Consider the following 21,760-nt stretch of genomic DNA (forward strand, 5'->3'; position numbering starts at 1 on the left):
ACGCGTTCGTGGTAGGTTCTTCTTCTTCCGTTTGAGTAATATAGTCTATTACGTGAAACAAATTTTTTTGCAGTGTTCCCAGCCTTTTAAAAACACCTTTTTTTTACGTAATAGACTGTACTTCTAAGAATTTTGGTACTGTTGCCTTTAGAGCCCTGATTCTAGTGTAAATGTTACGAGAAATCAAAGCGTGGTCCTACGCGAATCGTAAGACGTACAAACCATTACCCTGCTACAATTTCTGCATTACACGTATGCAATCAATGCAACAAATTTTCGGTATGGAAATTATCCAAATTTCCATTTTTGCGATACCTGCAGGGTTTATTAACAATAGATCTGCGTATATTTTTCAATTTTTTATCCTGCATGAAAGTAATTTACGCAGTTACACTTGTCTAAGCAAAAGTATCCAATTTTCGCCAAAAATACCCAGTAATTTAAAGGGTGAAATGAAATATAAAAACAATGTTATATACATTTTACACTTAATAAACGAATAACACTTTCAAGACGTATTGTAATATTTTAAAGAAAAAATTACCTTTTATCTTTACTCAAATACATGTAGTGCTAGTAATTTCTAGTTAAATGTATTTTCTTGTCGTTGTTGCATTCTTTAATTTACTGGCCTTGCCTTTTCTCGGTATTTTTGGTTTTCAATACTTAATTGCCATTTTTTTTTTTTTTTTTTTTGTTTGTTTTGGTAGTAACTTATGGTATTTCTTGGTTGTTTCGTTGTATTGGTTTTTGAAGTGGTCGAATATACGGAGATTTCGATCACAAATAAAAACGTGGTTTTGAAATCAAAATTTGTTTCCCTTCACAATTGTACGGAATTACCAAACTTGGATTATACCCTAGATTTTATAGAACTTAATTTAGTTACTGGACGATACGCAAATGTTCCTTACTTTCTTGTTGGTATTCTTTTTGGAAAGTAACATGCATGTTGTCTTACGGCAGAAATGGCGAGAAAATATGCCCGACGATGTCATACCCCTAAATTTGGAAGACGAATTTAGCGAAAATGTCGGTTATGTTTTTGATGGAGAAGTATTTCACACATTTCAATGGTTTTCCTCAATTTCTGCATATTGTAAAACAAAACTACCTGCAGCAAACTATTCATTTTGAATTTATGAAAATTATTTGCAAGCGACTAATTGTAGAAAGGAGTGGACCCATCCAGGAAATTTTCAAAACTATGCAATTATAGGCTTATGCCAGGGAAACACACTTTACACAAAAGTGAACCTCAAATATTTGCACTCTAAACTTACTTCGATCTTTTTTCTGAGAAGTGTTCACATTAAGAATCGGCACAATATAGTGGAGTGAAAATGCTGACGTTTTTTTAAAAAAGAAAAAGCTACTATATATAAGTAAAATACAGCAAAGAAAATGTAGTGCACCTGCTTCGTTTTTGCATGTATGTGTCGTTAATTTTTTTACTTTTTTGTGAATTTTATGCAGTACGTAATGCACAATTTATTGCATTATTGCTGTATCACTGGAAAATACGAAAATAGTGAATATTATGTAGTTTCTCCCTCAAAATACTAGGTTCCTCATCATTGAAGACATGGGTCATACAAACTAGTGCATAAAAAACGAACAAAATTTTGCTAGAAGACCAGTGAAAAGCACAAACACTATTTAACGAAGTGCAGGAGCGCAGCAAGGAGACCCGAGAGGTCGCGAAAGGGTGCGTCAGCGGTGATGAGCATACGCATAAAAGAGGATAGTGGAAAAACACTTATGTCATAAAACCCATGACTTATGTGTTGCACACCTTTGGGAGAGATAGCAAATACCATAAAAAAAAAAAGTATCAAAATATATTAAGTAAGGTTAGAATACGTGTAGATTAGGTTTGATAAGTTGTTTCTCTTCGTATGTGCACTTGCAATTCATCTTTACACTTACGCCAAACTGTTTGTCTGTTTAGCAGACCATGGCTTTCACACAAAATCAACTGACACTTCTCATTTTTGTGGAACTCGAGAAAACTCAAACATACAGCTTGTTATTTACGCATTATTTCCACTCTGCCTTTCCTATAAATCGTAACAAATGTAACTCTCCGCCAAATAGTCCCTTCTGCCTTCACTTATGGTAATGCTTGCAACATCAAAAACAACTAACAACAGGTATTTCCTTAACTTCAACTATTCCCCACAACTCACATTCACTCATTCTTCTTCACAAACCAAAATATATTCTACAATACATCTGGTAGTTTTTCTAAAATTGGTCGACGATACAGCAGTTAACCCCTTTCCAATATTACCATATTCTTCCAATGTAAAATTTGATACCCCAAAATAAAGGGGAAACGTCAAACTTCTCTAGTTGTCTTAATATACGAAAAAAAATTCTGTTTAGACGAAAGGTGTGAAAAGTTTAGAATCTAACCTAACCTAATATTAATACAAATTGGCGAAATTGTAATTAATTTTTCGATTCTACAAAAAGGTTGGTCTTCATCAACTACACATTAGCGTAGGAAAATGGTGGAGCATTCTTGGGAATACCTCTGTCTCATATTTCCACTAATATCGTTTATGAACACATGCAGAGTCGATGATGCTCCTCCTCCTATGGACGCACACCCGAGCTGCCGCGTAGCTCCACATGAATCGATTTGTCTGACTCAGTTACCTAGCATTCGTACTTCTTGTTGGCAACTTAGCCGAAGTTCGTTTCCATTTTGTATTGTTCCATTTCTTAACTCAGTATTTACACGCAAATCATGAAAGAATTTATTTTTTAAACAATTATTTCTGGTGAATTTCCTAAGTTTCGTGTATGCTAAGTAGAATGTTGACACGTAGCGACGTGAAAAATATTCTAGAGGACATTGAGGATGGCGGTTAGGAGTAAGAAATCCTTGCGTGAAACACTAACCTGATTTATAAATGTAGCATATTTTTGAATTCGAAGATTCTGAATTTGTTGCTTAAAATTCGTATTGTTTTGCTATCTTTTCTGTATTTTTTGATGGTTTAGATTAGATTAGGATCTCTGCATATATGGAACCAGAATTCTTTGGTATTATGTTTAATTGAATCGGTTCAGAAGGACGTACGAATAGAAGATTTACAGAAATCAGTTGAAGTAACGGAATTGCAATTGATTTCTGTGGCATTTAAAAATGGAATTGTACTACATGTTGTAGAAATGAGAAACGCAAAATGCTGTAGAGGCAATATGAACTTACTGGAATTGGATATAAGGGAATATGAATACAAATGTGCAAGTAGTTAACACGAGCAGAAACTAAGCTATCTTAAACAAAAATTAACTATCCTAATATTAACAAAAACAAGTTAACTTTTATCATGTTTACGAGAGTTAAGCTGGACCCCTTTAACTAAACATAGGGTATTCTTTGCTTAGAATTCATACTTTCTTGCATGCAGGTTTACTTTTGGCGCACCACTAGATGTAATTGTTCAAAAATTAGATTTCTCTAATCTTCCTCTTATTGATTCCTAAATGATTTGCACTTGGCGACAAGAAAACACCTCACATGGCATATTTAAATTTCAAGGGGCCATCATAAACAAATGTTAAAAAAATATATATGATTTGCGTATAAATATGGCGTGCGGATGTATGCTTGAAAACTACAATGCAAAAAGCACAAAATAACCTGCGCTGCGTGGCGACTAAAAAGCACGAATACTATCCAACCGCATCAGAACAGGGTGAAGATGGAGGGCCCGAGCCTCAGAGAGGAGCGTCCAAATGGAACAGGCACGTCAGCGAAGGAGGGCACACACATATTCTAGGATAGTGAAATCGAGTGGGCATTGCCAATGACACGAGTTTCAGTAGCAGTTGTGACAAGTCCTCCTTCCCATTTAGCAGTAATAAAGACAGGAAACAACGTGCCCTGCGGGAATCTAGCCCGCTTTTACTCGCTGACGCTCGCTCTGCAATACTGTGAATTAAACTCTGGTACAGAAAGAAACCAACCCAGCTACTAACCGATATGGAGGATCCGTGTTCTAAAACCTTCCCGCAATGGTCATTGTCAGATATTAATAGCGTGCCACTTGTAAACATAAAATACAACTTCTGTACATTGTGTGCAAATACATTGCCGGTGAAAAATAGTTTTTAATACAGTCTTCTTTCATATGGACTCGTATTTTATCCGTAGTGAAGCACTTGTAAGGACTTTACACTAGTAACTCTACACCTATAAACATAAAATACAAGTATATTACTTAGTATTGAATTCTATCGCTTGCAGAAATTTGTTTTTAAATAAATACGTTTTTTCATGCAAAGTATTGAATTTAACATCTAATATTCCAAAAGTGGTGCTCCAAAAGTAAACAAGCACCCTTTCTTCCTATATTTTCTGCAATTTTGAGGCAAGGTTCTAGATTACTGGTCCCCCCTTGCCATTGAGCAGTAATAAAGACAGGAAACAACGTGCCCTGCAGGACTCTAACCCGCCTTCACTCGCTAACGCTCGCTCTGCAATACTGTGTAAATTAAATGTATAAACTTTAGTACAGAAAGAAACCAACCCAGCTACTAACCTACATGGGGGACCAGTAATCTAGAACCTTCCCCAATTTTGATGGTTTACGCTAGTGAAGTTTATGTTAAGTTAGATCAGGTTAGTACTAACATCATACAAATATATCCTTTAGACAACGGAAAGATTTTTAGAATTAAATTGTACACGTGTTAATTGTTCCTATGATTGGGTGTCATTAACCTTCATCATCTTCGCCACCTGTTTTGTTCTTGTTCTTGGGAATTGTTTTGCCCTGACGCTGAGTCTTCTGGGCAGTTCAGCTTCTGTTTTTGAAGAGAGTACATACCTTACACCGCGTCACGTTAATCAGTGTTACCAACCTGATAAGAAGATATTATGGTACGTAGGACTTAAGATTTTTGTCTTAAACATAATAATAATAATAATAATAATAATAATAATAATAATAATAATAATAATAATAATAATAATAATAATAATAATAATAATACCTTGATACTGAGACTGGAAACAAAAGATACGATAATTTTATTATTATTATTATTATTATTATTATTATTATTATTATTATTATTATTATTATTATTATTATTATTATTATTATTATTATTAAACTAACACGAACAGTTTCAGCTATACCATGCTAAAAAGTCTGCATAGGAAGCAAGTTTGAAGTTCAATTCTTTACCAGTCTATAGAAAAACATTTTGTGTTTTTCAAAAATGGAAGATAAATGAAATCTATGAGTTTCGCATCACACAGTTGTGCCGTGTACGCTAAAGGAGACGGTGATGATGAGAAATAAATGAAATGGTGGAATGAAGAAAGTGGTAAGAAACGGCAGAACTCCCAGAAAACCCACGCACTCGCCACTTGTCCACCACAAAGTTCGCTTAGTGTGAGATGGGATCGAACCAGGGGCCCTATGCACCGGAGGTGAACACTCTACCACTGAGGCACCGCGGCTCCTCTGAGTTTTCCCTCTACATTTTATATACCTATTAGGTATTTACTTGTGAAAAGTTATCTACATCAAATAGCTAGCAAATACTCCCTTCTTGGCCCACTAGATATCGAGATTTCCTGTGTACGTGGGTCCTGGTTTTATTACAAGTGGCATCACTTGTCACGAGTACAAACACTAGTAGTAGTTTCGATCAATTTTAGAATAGGTTCCATCTTATACGGAATCGTAATTCAAAATGTATGTTAAACTGCAATGGTCAGATTAACCAATTACTTAGTAATAATAAACATGTGTAAGCAGGTAAATTGGTTTTATGATTTTATAGTACGATACACTTAAAATGTTGCTAACAGTATAACGTACAAATATTTACATTACTGTTTCTCGAGACATTGGTCGCCTTTATAACGTTTTGAGTAATTTTCTCACGTAAATTGGATAATTCATATTATTTTTTACTCAAGGAGCTAAATTTCTTTCTATTTTTAAATATCTCTGGAATTATATTTACATCTTAGTAGGAGTTGTTAAATTATCGTACACTTTCCTTTTATTGTACATCAGCTATCGTATATCGTACTTGGAGCAAAATTATAGTACGATTCGATAGATATCCTGTAGATATCCTACATGTTGGCAACGCTGAACAGACACACGCACAATGTTGCCAATAGGTGCTTTAGAAATTAGGTATAATAATCTGAAATGTAGCACAAATGTTTGAATTTGCTTTATTCAAGAGCGTTATGCCGTACTAGCATTTGCAAATTAGCTGGAGTTAAATCAATGCAATGCATGAAACTATTTATAACTGCTACGCCGATTATAACCATCTAAACCGTAAATTTTGCGTTACTTTAACGCACACCGTTTTCGAATGTGGTCCTTATACGAACGTCAAAGTCAAATAGCTACTCCAATATCTAATTTCTAAAAAGCTTCAATGATTTGCACTGAATTTTGTCTCTAAAATTTTCATTTGTGTTATCAATCGGAATCAATACTTATCAGAATAGAGTTCAATCAAACTTTTCTTCCCTTTAAAGTATTGTAGAAAAAAAATATTCACCACGTAACGATTTTGTTACGTTTATGCAGGGGATGCTCCGTAAAGGCGGATTTTCATGCCCGCGTTAGAACGGAAGCATCACATGTAGCGTATTCATCGTAAATTATTTTCGTTTTCATACATCCGTGCGTGTATTGCGCCAAATTACTACTCGCTAGCTAATGCGCATGCGTAAAATAGAAAGTTTGCGACTTTAGTTTGTGATAATGAATTCCCGAAGGAGAGCTATCGTTTTAGCTGGAATATATTATATTTCAAAACGCCGCCGTCAGAAGTATGTTAGGAAAATGTGGTGGAGTAGTAGTCCCCCCGTTATGGCGAACCGAGTCAGCAAAAATTTCTCGATTCTGATTGGCTGAGAGAGGTCACGTGACGTTAGGCCCCGCCCACGCGGGAAATTCAAATTTTCAGGTCACGTGGTATGACGTCATGAGTCACCCTGCGGGGAAATCCCTCATTCTCTTTTATGACTAGGATTTTTGAAAATTGTTCCCTTTTACGGGTAAGATGAGTGCTTTGATACCTCATTCTGATTGGTTGACAGCTGTCACGTGATTTTAGACCGGGATATTTGAAATTCGTTCCCTTTTACGGGTAAGATGTGTGATTCTGATTGGTTGACAGATATCACATGATTTTAGACCCTGCGATATTTGAAATTCGTTCCCTTTTACGGGTAAGATGAATCCTTTGGTACCACGATGCTGATTGGCTGATAGAGGTCACGTGATCTTAGGCTCAGGGATTTTTTAAAATTCGTTTCCTTTTTATGGGTAAGATGAGTGGTTTGGTACCTTGAATTTGATTGGTTGATAGCGGTCACATGATCTTAGACCCTGGGATTTTGAAATTTGGGTATCCTCTTTGATGAGTACTTTGGTACTACGATACTGATTGGCTGATAGAGGTTACATGATCTTAGACCCGCTACACGGTGAACAGGTCACATGGTATGACGTCATGTTTTACCCTTGCGGGGAAATCAACCTCCTCCTTAAATAACCCTTTTTTGGTATCATGATATTGTACTGAAGTTTACATTAAATATTATCGTTCTCTTTGACAGATAAGATGATTACCAGCTTTTTTACCTTGATGGAGATCCTGTCCTTGAATTAGTAGTCTATGTCTCTGGAAGTAACAATGGTGAAAGAGAGGTGTCGCTTGTAGATTTCTTATAACACATTGTTGTGAGTTTAAGCGATTTTTTAAACGCTCAGTAAGCGCTTCATTAATGGAAACAGTGTTGCCAGATTTTTCTTACCTAAACTGCTCCGATTCTTTTCGAAACGGTTCCGCAGAGTACAAGAAATTTTAAACTAAAAAATTTTTCGAACTAAAAAAAATTTGTAACTAAAAAATTTTAAACAAAAATTTTCAAACAAAAAATTTTCGAACTAAAAAATTTTGAAACAAAAATTTCAAAAAAATTCGAACTAAAAAATTTAAACTAAAAACTTTCGAACTAAATTTTCAAATCAAAAAATTTTTGAACTAAAAGGAATTTAAAAAATTTTCGAACCCAAAAAAAATTCGAACTAAAAAATTAAAAATTTTTCGAAAAATATTTTAAACTAAAAACTTTCGAACTAAATTTTCAAACCAAAAATTTTTCGAACTAAAAATTTAAAAATAATTTCGAACCAATTTTTAAAAATAAGTTTCGTACTAAAGATGTAAACCACATTTGAAAGTTTTCAAATCAATTTTTGAACTAAATTAAAAACCAAATTTTGGACACTAAAAAATTCTTTAATTATTTTTCGAACAAAATCATGTAAACCAAATCTTGAATATATTTTCCACCTTAAATTTTCAAGATTACCATGATTTGAAAACAAGTGTTCAGGGTTTCAAGAAATAATAAAACACATTTTTTTTTCAACTTGTTGTATTTAACGAAAGGTATGTGGTCTTCCTATACATGTTTATTAACATAATAAATACAGGATCTAATTAATGAATATGTTGGACGCGTCATCATCTTCGAATCTTGTAGCCGTATCCTGTAAAGAAAAAGAAGAAACGACGGATTACTTTATGAATTTCTTTTTTTTCTGAAACAATAAAAATGAGTCAATATTGATAAGAGAGAAATAAAACTTACTCGTAAATGATGGATGTGCTTAGGCTCATCTTCCTCCTCGGGTACAGGATCACTGCATTTTTTTCACCGATGGATGTTTATGAACTCTTCTGGGTACTGCATTTTTCTTGGTGTTGCTCCTTTATGGTCAAGGTTCCTCCTTGGATACGAGATGACTGCATTTCTTCCACTGATGGTTGTGTTGATGGTTTATGAACTCTTGTGGGTACTTCATTTTCTTCTTGGTGTTGCTGCTTTGTGGTTAAGGAAGGGAAAGAAGAAAAGGAAAAGAAGAAATGGTGGCCTTATTGGGTGTTTACAGTTTTTTCTTCTTCATCTTCTTTTTCCAGTTCCATCTTCTGTTTTTTAACGTACCCGTACGGAACCGTATCATAGGAATTGAATTCTTTAAATCGACGTTTTGTGTATCGGATACTGTACATTTTTTCTTCTTTGCGTGTGACGATGGTATGGTCTTTGGTCCTGCATATCTTATGGGGGATAGTGATGGTGACTTGTCCACGGCATTGATTTGTAATCATTTCTTTTAGCGTATTGAAATTTAATTGTTGTCCTGCATTGTAATTTAATGTAAATCCTCTAATTTTGCATATGTAACTGGTGACGTTGGTATCCGGATTGTATATTTCTAGGCTGTAATTTTTTGGTCCTCCACTGACAAATGTCTTGATGTATGCTCGTGGTCCGTAAGATTCCATCTCATTCGATAAGCATCCCAAGTACGTTGAAGGTTCAATGGTTGGCTCCCCGGGCTTCTCCGTAAATATTACAGAATCCGTGTCGAAATATAAAACACGTTCCTGCAACATTTCCAGGTACTTGTACAGTTCCAGACGTGCCTGACATGTTGTAAATGCACCTAACACGACATTGGTGTTTCGGTTTTGAACAGGCACATGTTCATTGTACTCCCAGAACGCATACAACATCGTATCATTGATGGGTACAATTTGATGGAGTTTAATGTCGGGGGAAGTGAGTTTTTCATAAAATTCTTCCGGCCGATCAATAATTGTGGTCTGGCTAAAGTTTGTACGCTGGCAAAGCTTTCCCCATAGAGAGTTCCCACAAAGCTTAGATAAACTTCTTCGTGCAGGATTATTTTCAATTTTGGACGAATCCAATGCAATACCTTCACGCTCCAGGACGGTTTGTATGAATTTTGATTTGTCTTCTTCGGTCACACAGGAACTAGGCCAGCCAGACGCTTCCATTTTTGATTTTAAAAATGTATTGATATATTCCGTGAACAAGCCACCTGTTTTCGTGATGGGATCATATTGTTCAATGTCATAATCCCAAATTTCAAAAATTTCCACTGGTTGATATCCTAATTCTACTGCTTTCTGGATTTCATATGATACCCATGTTCCAGTGAGGCATCGCTCCTGATCGTTGTGTGTACACGTTGCTGTAGGGTCTGGGTTCATTTCTTCGGCACACGCAGCACACAGTGGAAAGAGTAGTTTCTTGTTACATCGGTAAGGCAGGAGACCATGATAAAGATGGCGACTTGGTAATATCGTCATTTTGATCAGACCATTGACTTTATTTATTGGTGGTATATTTTCATCACCCTGTAGATAAATTCGTGGATGGCCTACAGGGTATTTAGCACACTTATTGATGTAAGGATAAAGCGAGACAATATCGAAATATTTTATTACTTCCCCCGCTTTTTCGTCGACTTGGTGGTACAATTTCACGCAATTGGTCCTTCCTCCAAAAAAACTATCTCTTGGATTTAATGGTCTGCGGTTCATGTACGGGTGATTCTTCAGATACGTCGCCATTGCAGGATTTTGTTTTAAGAACTGATTAAATTCGCACTCCCACATTTCATGTACAATGTACCCCAATTCACGCAGTCTTGCATTTTTTCTTTGCGTTCGTTCATAACGGAATTCCATAGTGTCTTCTGGATTGTTGTAGATGGGCTGATTACGGCCTGTAGTAAAACATACTTTACACCCGTGATAAAAGCAGCCGGCATGCTCGTAGACGTGCTCCTCTAACGTCTCAGGATCTTGGTAGTAGCCATCAACATGGAATCCCGCAATAAACACTTCTTTTTGTCGGAATCCCGCATGTAAGATTTGTTTTTCTTCGGTTTTTTCAATGTAGGCCAGCCATTGCATTGCAGCGATCGATTGGGTACTTCTCCATCGATAGCCATGTGCCGGTAGAATTCCTATGGTGTTGGGTTTAAGGAAATTCCGGCGGAATACTAAATTGGAAGCACTGGCAATCGTGATCGTCTCCAAGAAGGGATTCACTTTGGTTTCTACTTCAAATGACGTCATAAACGAAACGCATGCTTGTCGCAGTACATTGACATCTTGAATACAATACTTGAGAATTTCTTTCTGGAAATCAAACGTGTCATTACGATGATCATTGTACCACTGCATGAACTTGTTTCTGTCTTCGACGGCCATTTCATCTGCACCATAATACTTTGTTTCTGGAAGTGGTCCAATATACGATTGATTCTCCTTGGTGTTGAAGAAATGCGGGAAGTAGCCTTTGGTTGCGGGTAAATTGAACGCTTTTGACAATTTACTTAATGCCATAGGTAGGAAGTTCAACGAGTCAATGAACGTCAGATTATTCAACGTTAAACTCAGTATCTTGGTTCCATTTAATATGACGTCAGGTCTCCATTGACATTGTTCTACCATAGCCTTTAGGATAAAATGTCCATCGTATCCCTTAGCATTGTGCGCGACACAGAAAATCCTATTTATATTGGGACGACGTTCCCGCAAGTACTGAAGAAAATTATAAACTGGATCCTCTCCTTGGAAAATATGCTGGCGCTGACCACACGTACTGCAAGACTGCTGGATATTATCGTTTTCAACACATGCATAACATACTTGTTGTGCAACCAATAAATTTGGAATGTGTACATACGTATTATCGCCAATATTCGTGTCCTGCATAGATTCTATATCATAGAATATCAACAAGGCTTTCTTTGCGTGCATGAGTGAAGGAACACCAGGTTTCAAGCATTGGCGATCGGGAAGCATAAAACATTGATGGGATCCTGGAACAATCTTCTTACAAACATTGCAAAAGATCTCATTGCAATCATGAAGTCGTTGTCCTGTATGCACAAAAGAATATACTCTGTAACATCTAGTACATTGCTTCACCATTTTGCATACAGGTTCCCCTTGATGATATACAATATTACGATGATTATTAAAACATTCTTCGCCGTAAAATTGACGATTGCAGTCGTTGCAAAATATCGACGTTTGATTCTTGTCGCATAGAGGTCTCTGTAAACATTTGGAGCATGTTACAGGACAATTTTTCACATGCTCATTACGTTTACTATACTTTTTATGGCACACTTCACAGTAGAACTTGGTTGCAAAACAAGCAGTTAAAGATTGGGTGATGTCAAAATGGCCAGCCAAACAAATCAAATTTATGGGAGTGCGATTTTCATCGTTGGGCCCCTCGTACATGATGTCACGGCCTGTGAAACTAGTATACACAGTAATTTTATATTCTTTGAGGTATGCCTGGAATTGTCGAATTTCATTTACACTGGCACCATGATCCAAATTGACTCCTGCATTTGAACATAACGCATCGACTTCATCGTCCACAATACATTTCGATTGATCTTTATACTGCTTATGTCGTTTCACATCTACATTCTTGTATTTTTTCAGGCCAATAGCAATAACAAGGGCGTACGCCAGGCACCTTGAGTCTTGATTTTTTACACGTACAATCCCACGCTTGCAACGTAACAATTCTTCATTTTGAAGTATTCCTTGTGCTAAACGATCTCCATATCCGTATCCTCTTGGAATATCCACACGATGAAAATGAACGGTGAATGGCTCGTGCAGGAGAAATGCATTGTTACTTTGTAACACTCTTTCGAATGAGGCCCACATCGTTTCCAGTGTCAAGTTTCGTGCTTGGCGAAAACTCACCCAAAACGGTTTATTGGTATTCCGTGGCGATATTACCGATAAACCAACCATCGCCTCATCGTCGACATTGGATAACAAATGGTCCAGCATTGCTTGGAAACTGTTATGTACATACTGTATGATATCGGTTCCTACGGGCGGTGCGTTGAATTGAACTTCGAGCATTCTGCCCTCAATGTTAAATCGTCTATAATGACGAGTGATTTCATTGCGCACAGTAAAACCCGATTCGGCCATGTTAATAAAAGGAGAAAACAAACAAACAGGTACGGTAAAACAAATATGTAATGGGAAAAAAAAGAATTATACAGCGTGAGTTTACTACAAAAGAAAAGAAGAAAAAAAATCTTAATCACCTGATAAACAGGAAATCATAACATTCATGATAAATTCTTAACTAAGCAATTCATATAAAGGTCCTGAGTTTGATTCTCTGGCGGGGCGTTCAGAATCTCATTATGAAAGCACACGTACTAGAAATCAGTTTTTTTAAAATAATTATGTTACTGAAATGAGTGTTTTATTGCTGTCAAACTCGAGACCATTACATCAGCATTTAACTGACCTATCATTCTATAGTGATAAAAAGAATGCATGAAATGAATGAATGTTTCATCAGTACTGAGATGTTAGAAAGTACGCGTAAGCATTTTTTTCCCCCACTCACAACGACCTTTAAATGATGCGTTTGCAAGTTGAAGAGATTCATCAAACATTAACGATACCCATGCGTAATTGTCGAAACAAAATCTGTATAGCGTATTTTTTTATTATTATTGTGACTAAGCAGTTAGCGTACATGCTTCTAACGTGGAAGTCCCTGGTTCAAGCCTCGGTGGGTTTGCTTTCCACGTCGGGGCATGTCAAGCCTTTTCTGTAATTTAATATTCTCACACGTTATCATACATTCTTTTCAAAACTAAGCTAAATGGTTGACGTACACACCTCATAATACATAAACGTACATAAATCGTCTATAATGTCGAGTGATTTCATTACGAACAGTAAAACCCGATTCGACCATGATTAAAAAATGAAAACAACAAACAGGTACGGTAAAACAAATATGTAATGGGAAAAAAGGAATTGAGCAGTGTGAATTTGAGTTGATTTTTTGATTTTTTAGTTTAGCGTCCCTTTCAGCAGCGAGGCTATATGAGACGTGGACCTACCGATTAACGTGGAATCCGAACCACATGAGCTCCCCGCCGGGAATCGAACCCTGGTCTCCCACGCCAAAGGCACGTATGCTAACCGCTTAGCCCAGGAAATCATAACATTCATGATAAATTCTTAACTAAGCAATTCATGTAAAGGTCCTGAGTTTGATTCCTGGCGGTGACGTTCAGAATCTCATTATGAAAGCACATGTACTAGAAATCAAAGTTTTTTTTAAATAATTATGTTACTGAAATGTGTGTTTTATTGCTGTCAAACTCGAGACCATTACATCAGCATGTAACTGACCTACCATTCTATAGTGATAAAAAGAATGCATGAATGAATGAATGTTTCAACAGTACTGAGATGTGATAAAGTACGCGTAAGCATTTTTCTACTCACAACGACCTTTAAATGATGCGTTTGCAAGTTGAAGAGATTCACCAACCATTAACGTTACACATACGTAATTGTCAAAACAAAATCTGTATAGCGTATTTTTTTATTATTATTGTGACTAAGCGGTTAGCGTACATGCTTCTAACGTGGAAGTCCCTGGTTCAATCCTCGGTGGGGTTTGCTTTCCCACGTCGGAGCGTTGTCAAGCCTTTTCTGAAATTTAATATTCTCATGCGTTATCATACATTCTTTTCAAAACTAAGCTAAATGGTTGACGTACACACCTCTGGCCTTGGTTCAATCCCGGGCGGTTGCTCGAATATCACGTTAAGCTGAAGGGGCCGCTAATGCTTTCAAAGGGTATCGAACCATATTGTTCTCAGGCATAGTTTCTGAAATTTTGTAATGTATTCTTTTCAAAACTAAGCGCACACATTTTCTGGCCATGGTTCAATTCCCGACGGGTGCTCGCTGAAGGGACGCTAAACCATATCATTTATCGTGCTTACTTCTAATGTGTGGGGGTTCCTGATTCGTACTTCCACTTTCCCATTCCACTAATTTCTTCATAGTCTAAATATTTCGTACTAAAAGTAAAACAGTGTATTCGTGATCCACCCCCACAAATATAAAATAAAAATGATTTTTCGAATCTTGTGTGAAAAATAAAATCTCACTGAACTTACCTCAAATTCAATGAACAAAAAGTCGGTGCAGTAAAGCTTCTTAAATGAAGACACTTTTCAAGAACAGACCTTCTCACACGATAGTTGAGAGCGGTGTAGGATTTGAAAAATGAAATTTAGATTTTTATTTGGGTCGCTGTGAAAACGACGTCACCGTCAACCAATCAGAAACGAGGAAATTTATAAAATGATGTCATAACGAACCAATCAAAACGCTCGCTGCTTTTGTCATGAATCACGAACCAAAACGATGTGTAACAATCGATCGTGACGTCATTCACGTTTCTCAATAGTATCGCAATTCCGATCCCAAATGATTTCTACATGTCACTACTTGTCGTAACTGTGACGACATTTCATTTTCATCATATTCCATACGAGAATGTCAATGTTTGCTTTTTTCATGAATCATGCTGACACGTTCGTAGTAAAACTAAAGTAATACGATCCGCTGACGTTTGCATTTTTTAAATCATATGTGCTTCTATGTCGTCACACAAAGAAGTCTATCAGCATTTTATTTTAATCCACGAACGGAAGCGTTACACTGTCAGATTTATTTTCTTAAAGTATAAGTGTATCCTTTTCAAGGACCATGGTTCGAAACCCACCAAGCATGATTAAATCCGAATTCATTCATAGCTAAACGGTTAGGATACACATCTTTGGTTTGAAAGACCTGAGTTCGATTCCTGGAGAAACATTTCTTAGGATTTTTCTAAAACTTGGTTTCAATTTCTAGTTCGAAAATTTTAAAAGTTTAGTTCGATAAAAAGTTTGATTTGAGAAGCGTTACACTGTCAGATTTATTTTCTTAAAGTATATGTGTATCCTTTTCAAGGACCATGGTTCGAAACCCACCAAGATCGATTAAAACCTAATTCATTTAAGCGGTTAGCATACACATCTTTGGTTTGAAAGACCTGAGTTCGATTCCTGAAAAAACATTTCTTAGGATTTTTTCTTAAACTTAATTTAAATTTCTAGTTCGAAAATTTTAAAAGTTTAGTTCGATAAAAAGTTTGATTTGAAAATTTTTAGATGTGATTTACATCTTTAGTTCGAAACTTTTGTTTTTAAAAATTGGTTCGAAATTTTTTGAAATTTTTTTGGGTTCGAAAATTTTTTGTTCGAAAATTTTTGATCTGAAAATTTAGTTCGAAAGTTTTTAGTTTAAAATTTTTTGTTAAAAAAAAATTATTTAAATTTTTAGTTCGAAAATATTTTGTAATTTTTGTTTTAAAATTTTTAGTTCGAAAATTTTTTGTTTGAAAATTTTTGTTTAAAATTTTTTTAGTTTTGAAATTTTTTTAGTTCGAAAAATTTTTTAGTTTAAAATTTCTTGTACTCTGCGGAACCGTTTCGAAAAGAATCGGAGCAGTTTAGGTAAGAAAAATCTGGCAACACTGTTTCCATTAATGAAGCGCTTACTGAGCAATAAATCGCTTAAACTCACAACAATGTGTTATAAGAAATCTACAAGCGACACCCCTTTTTCACCATTGTTACTTCCAGAGACATAGGCTACTAATTCAAGGACAGGATCTCCATCAAGGTAAAAAAGCTGGTAATCATCTTATCTGCCAAAGAGAACGATAATATTTAATGTAAACTTCAGTACAATATCATGATACCATAAAAGGGTTATTTAAGGATGGGGTTGAACCCTCCATGGGAACTTTAAGGTACCAAAAAGGATAACCATTAAAAAAAATCCAGGTCTAGGGTGGATCGTCGTCATAGCACTCTGAATGTCTAGCATTGGGGTGGTGTGTAAGATTATGCGATTTCTATCAACCAATCAACATCGTGGTACCAAAGCAATCATCTTACCCGTAAAATGGAAACAAATGAGTGAGGGGGTTTTCCCACGTATTCTGTTCACCGTGTGGCGGGTCTAAAATCATGTGACTTCTATCTTCCAATCAGTATCGTAATACCAAACCCAGAGCCTAAGATCACGTGACCTCTATCAACCAATCAGCATCGTGGTACCAAAGCATTTATGTTATCCATAAAAGGGAACGAATTTCAAATATCCCAGGGTCTAAAATCACGTAACATCTGTCAACCAATCAGAATCAGGTATCAGAGCACTCATCTTACCCGTAAAAGGGAACGAATTTTTTTTAAAAAATCCAGAGCCTAAGATCACGTGACCTCTGTCAACCAATCAGCTTCGTGGTACCAAAGCATTCATGTTACCCATAAAAGGGAACAAATTTCAAATATCCATGGGTCTAAGATCACGTGACTTCTGTCAACCAATCAGAATCGAGGTATCAAAGCACTCATCTTACTCGTAAAAAGGGAACGAATTTCAAAAGTCACAGGGCTTAAGATCACGTGACCTCTGTCAGCCAATCATCAGCGTGGTACCAAAGCATTCATGTTACCCATAAAAGGGAACGAATTTCAAATATCGCAGGGTCTAAAATCATGTGATATCTGTCAACCAATCAGAATCACACATCTTGCCCGTAAAAGGGAACGAATTTCAAATATCCCGGTCTAAAATCACGTGACAGCTGTCAACCAATCAGAATGAGGTATCAAAGCACTCATCTTACCCGTAAAAGGGAACAATTTTCAAAAATCCTAGTCATAAAAGAGAATGAGGGATTTCCCCGCAGGGTGACTCATGACGTTATACCACGTGACCTGAAAATTTGAATTTCCCGCGTGGGCGGGGCCTAACGTCACGTGACCTCTCTCAGCCAATCAGAATCGAGAAATTTTTGCTGACTCGGTTCGCCATAACGGGGGGACTACTACTGGTGGGTTCACCCCATTTTCCAGCATCGACGAGAATACGGAATATACAGGAACCTTTTCTTTGAATTAAAATCCGATCCGGATAAATTTTATAAAACAAATAAAAATATTTATAAATCACACTAAAGCATGTTTCAAATTACATTGCTTATATTTTATATAGGGATTGATAATTTGTACATACCAGTTATTGTATGAACTATCTATTGTTCCCGGTAGATTAATTAATTACACAAATATAAAAGTACTAACCATCGATACCAATATTTTCAGCAATTTGATGGCATGTTTTTGTCCTTAATCCTGAATCCTTGTATTTCGGGTACTTAAGGTTGTCCAAATTTTGTTTTCTCTTACTTGTTCTACGAGCAGTTCTTCAAACGTTGTTCTTACCTCCGCCATGTTAGTCAGTGAATACAATAGTGTACGCGCGCTACTTCCGTCAGAATTGAACAAATTTCTACTCTGACGCGAGTGTAGCGCGCCATCTCCGATGCGTGATTTCATTGGCTGTTTAGCACAATCGCTCGCAACTCACGGAGGTAAAGGACACATGAAAATCCGCCTTTACAGTATTAAAAAATTTCTGCATATCACAACGCCCGTAATTTTATACGGTAATGGATTCTGTCAATGTAACTGAAATATTATGATAATCAGTGTAGTAGTTGTTTTTAAATTTCGCATTTCTATGCGTTCTGTTGGGCAAATCTACACAGAATTTGTGAAGAATGGTAAGAAAAGACCTCCAGATACTAGGTTAACCCTAGGAATCCCAAATTATTTTAGGTAGCAGGTCATCCCAAAGGAGGCTCCTCGAATCCACTACCGTAAGTAATTTATTTATAAAATGAACAGTAAAGAAGTAATATAAAATGTTCTTAACCACTAGCGGATCCAGAAGGATCGCTTGCTAGGGGAGGTTTGCTTCCTGGAAGATGAGCGTATCCTCAATGTGACCAGAATTTTATTTCCAAGAATGAGACGCATGTGAACCGGGTTTGGAGGGGAGCGGTTGTAAATCTGTTTCCCAGCTAATGCACAGCCGATTTTGGGACCCTAATTTGTAAGTTTCTTTCTAAACGAAAGCATAGTCACTTATAGATTTAAATTAAATATTCACTTTCGTTTCAGAGGCGTGGCGGTGTCATGATTTAATACATACATAGTTTCCGAGATATATCAGATGCGCTGTCCTGCACAGTTCTTGCAGGAAAGAAAATACTGTGTTGACGATGACATTCATTTTAACGAGAAAGTATACAATTTGCTGTAATCAGTGACGTATTTTGGAGAGCTTCCGGGTTTAAGCCTCCCGAAATTTTATTCACTTTATTAAAGTAAATGAAATATCTTGCAGAATTTTCATATTTCTAGGACTAAAGTTAGCAAAGCCCTCTCCGAAAGAAAATCGTAAATACGCAACTAGCTCTAATCATTTATATTTTGAATAATAATTGGGGGAAGAGAGTTGAAAAAAAGCAGACTCCGTCTACGAAAAAATAGGTAAGAAAATATACATGTATAAAGAATAATACAAAATATCAAAAAATAACAAAGACATTATGACATTTCTATGTACTCTTCTTGGTAGCTTAAAAATATAAAGTTATGTTTAATAGTATGTGGCATACAATGTTCGAAGTGAGCCAAAATATGGGACAGGACATTTACTTGCTTTCATTTCTGTTTCAGGATATAATTCAGCAAATTAAAAATTGAAAAGAAAATAATATAATATTCAAACTGAACTCAAAGGATGTTTTAGTGGCTCCGTGATTATTCCTTGAGATAGTGATTTCCCGAACATGAATTTCGTGGCTTTCTCCGGAAATAAGAATGTTTAAAAAAACTGGCCTGCCCACTCAAGGGCACATATTAAGTACAGGAGAATGAAATGAAGTACAGGAAAGATAAATCCCAACAAGACCACCCTGGTGGACTTTAGAAAAAACAAAAGCAGAGACCCTTCAACCTCTCCCTACAAGGTACTAACCTCCACTCAGCCCCCAAGCAAAGTACCTCGGAGTCATCCTCGACAAGAAACTTTCCTTCATCCCCCACCTCTCCACGACAGCGAAGAAGGCGACACAACGCTTCCGAGCCCTCCTTCCGCTCTTCCTGAGCCCCCAAATCACCCATGAAACCAAGCTTCACGTCTACAAGATGTGCGTCAGATCGGTACTACTGTACACCCACCAAGCCTGGGGCCACATACCACAAACACATCTCCGCCAGCTGCAAGTGGTTCAGAACAAACCTGCGAGAGCAATCACAGGCCACTCGTGGGACACTAAGTTGGCTCAACTTCATGAAGATCTCAACCTGCCGATGCTGACTGAGGTCCGACAACAACAATCAGCTTCCTTCTGGTCAGATGTTCTGCATACCCACACATTGAAAACATCGCTACCAAAGAACCAAGAAGACATTTGTACAGGATGCCTTGCCCCTGAACATCCCAGATGACCAGCACAGAGCCAGCGACAGTTCGGCCCCGAAGAACAGTTACACCACTCACAAACTTGTCTTGCCGCAATAAACATGGAAGGCAAGGGCTCAAGCCCGTCACTTCACCACTCAACAACAGCCACGACAATGGAATTTAGGACAGAATGGCAGGAAATAAAGGCAGGAGGACAAAATGGCAGCGGACGAAATGGCAGGAGGACGAAATGGCAGAAGGACGGAATGGCAGGAAGTTAATTTGGCAAAAATTATAACTCCTAGGGCAGTATTTTTAGGTTTTACTTATTGTGTTTGTTAGTAGGTAACGGTTCTCGATTTATTCATTTCTACCTCAAATGTCCAAAGCATATAAATACAGCTAAATTGAACCAAGAGCGTAAAAGAGGGTAAATATTAGTTATTCATGTCTTAACTTTTTTATTAAATTTATTTCTTTGTAACCATCTTCCAATTGATATCTTGGTTTTATAGTAATTCTAAGTAGTACAACGTTTATTTATGACGAAAGAATTTTCCCGTGGACTCGCTTTGAATTTCTCTCAGAGTCTAGCCATCATGTGATAAAGAATTAAATCTACTAACTGCTTTCACAAACAATATAATTTTGAAATTTGGGAGCCCAGTGGCATCTTTGTGTCGGTAGTGTGTAATAATGCTGATACGTTATTCTCTTGAACATCTTAATGGTATTTGTCGTTTGACTTCAGAAGACTGAGTTTAGCCTGCAGGTACAAGTTGCCTATAGTTAAAACATATCAGATGTACGATCTTGTTTAATAAAACTTGTCCCCTCCCCCTCCTCTATCTGAAAAGCCCTATATTGTTTTTCACATATGAAATTCAAAGACAAAGGCAATCGCCTTTATCCAGTCATATTTTTATTTCAAGTGTAAGTATTAAAACGTGCTACGCATGGTTGCAAGAGGCTGTTTTTTTATTTTTTTTTTAAATACTGAACTAAAGTATCTAATATTGGAACTAATTTTCTTCATGAATTGATGTAAGAAGCGGCCGCGTGATTTTCGACCAATTATTTCATCCCTGGTATCTATGAGCAATGAGAGAACAACAGTGGAAGACAAACTTCGTTCTTCTCAAACTTGATACTTTGAAAAACATTTATGAAAGTGGTTTCGTTATCCAAATAGATATTCAATCAAATCAGTTTCAGAAGTAGCATTAATCTTATAATAACGTAATGGTTATAAGAGTTACCCTCAAAATGTATTTTGTGTTTTCCTTTTCTTACTTAATTCAGAGATTTTTTTTCTGAATTTCACTGGAGTTATGAGGAATCTTAAATTATCAGGCATTCCACTTTAATCGCTTCAGTAGTAATGGCGTCACTCTGCCGAACTTTTGATTATTTTTAATGAGGGGACCCAAGGCCCGGGGTCAATGACCTAGGGGTACATAGGACCACCCCCTCTAAATTTTGGCAGGGGTACCTTGGCCCACCCCCTAAATTTTGGCAGGGGTACATAGGACCACCCCCCTTAAATTTTGGAAATTGCCAAATCTAAAAATTGGGTGTGGTAGCCTAGGACCACAGTATGTACCTCTATTAGTATTGGGTGTCTATGTCGTTCCCTTTTATGGGTAAAAAATTGCCAAAAATTCAAATTTCGGGTTTTTTTGACCTA

At 36.7% G+C, this 21,760-nt stretch overlaps 1 protein-coding gene across 4 annotated transcripts in view; it reads right to left on the reverse strand.

Moving 5' to 3' along the window:
- The window catches only part of LOC145690791 (uncharacterized), a 40,187-nt gene extending 35,318 nt beyond the window's left edge, over window positions 1–4,869 (reverse strand). For 2 of the 4 annotated variants that reach the window (XM_081766069.1, XM_081766067.1), the window contains exon 1: window positions 4,652–4,860. The gene's annotated coding sequence lies outside the window, so the exon portion shown is untranslated. Of the gene's footprint in view, window positions 1–4,651 lie in introns of all 4 variants that reach the window. The other 2 variants (XR_014132277.1, XM_081766068.1) reach the window with 2 other exon arrangements.
- Window positions 4,870–21,760: the final 16,891 nt, after the last annotated feature.

The sequence above is a fragment of the Thermobia domestica genome, chromosome 7, assembly GCF_964235325.1.
Source record: "Thermobia domestica chromosome 7, izTheDome1.hap1.1, whole genome shotgun sequence".
NCBI lineage: Eukaryota > Metazoa > Arthropoda > Insecta > Zygentoma > Lepismatidae > Thermobia > Thermobia domestica.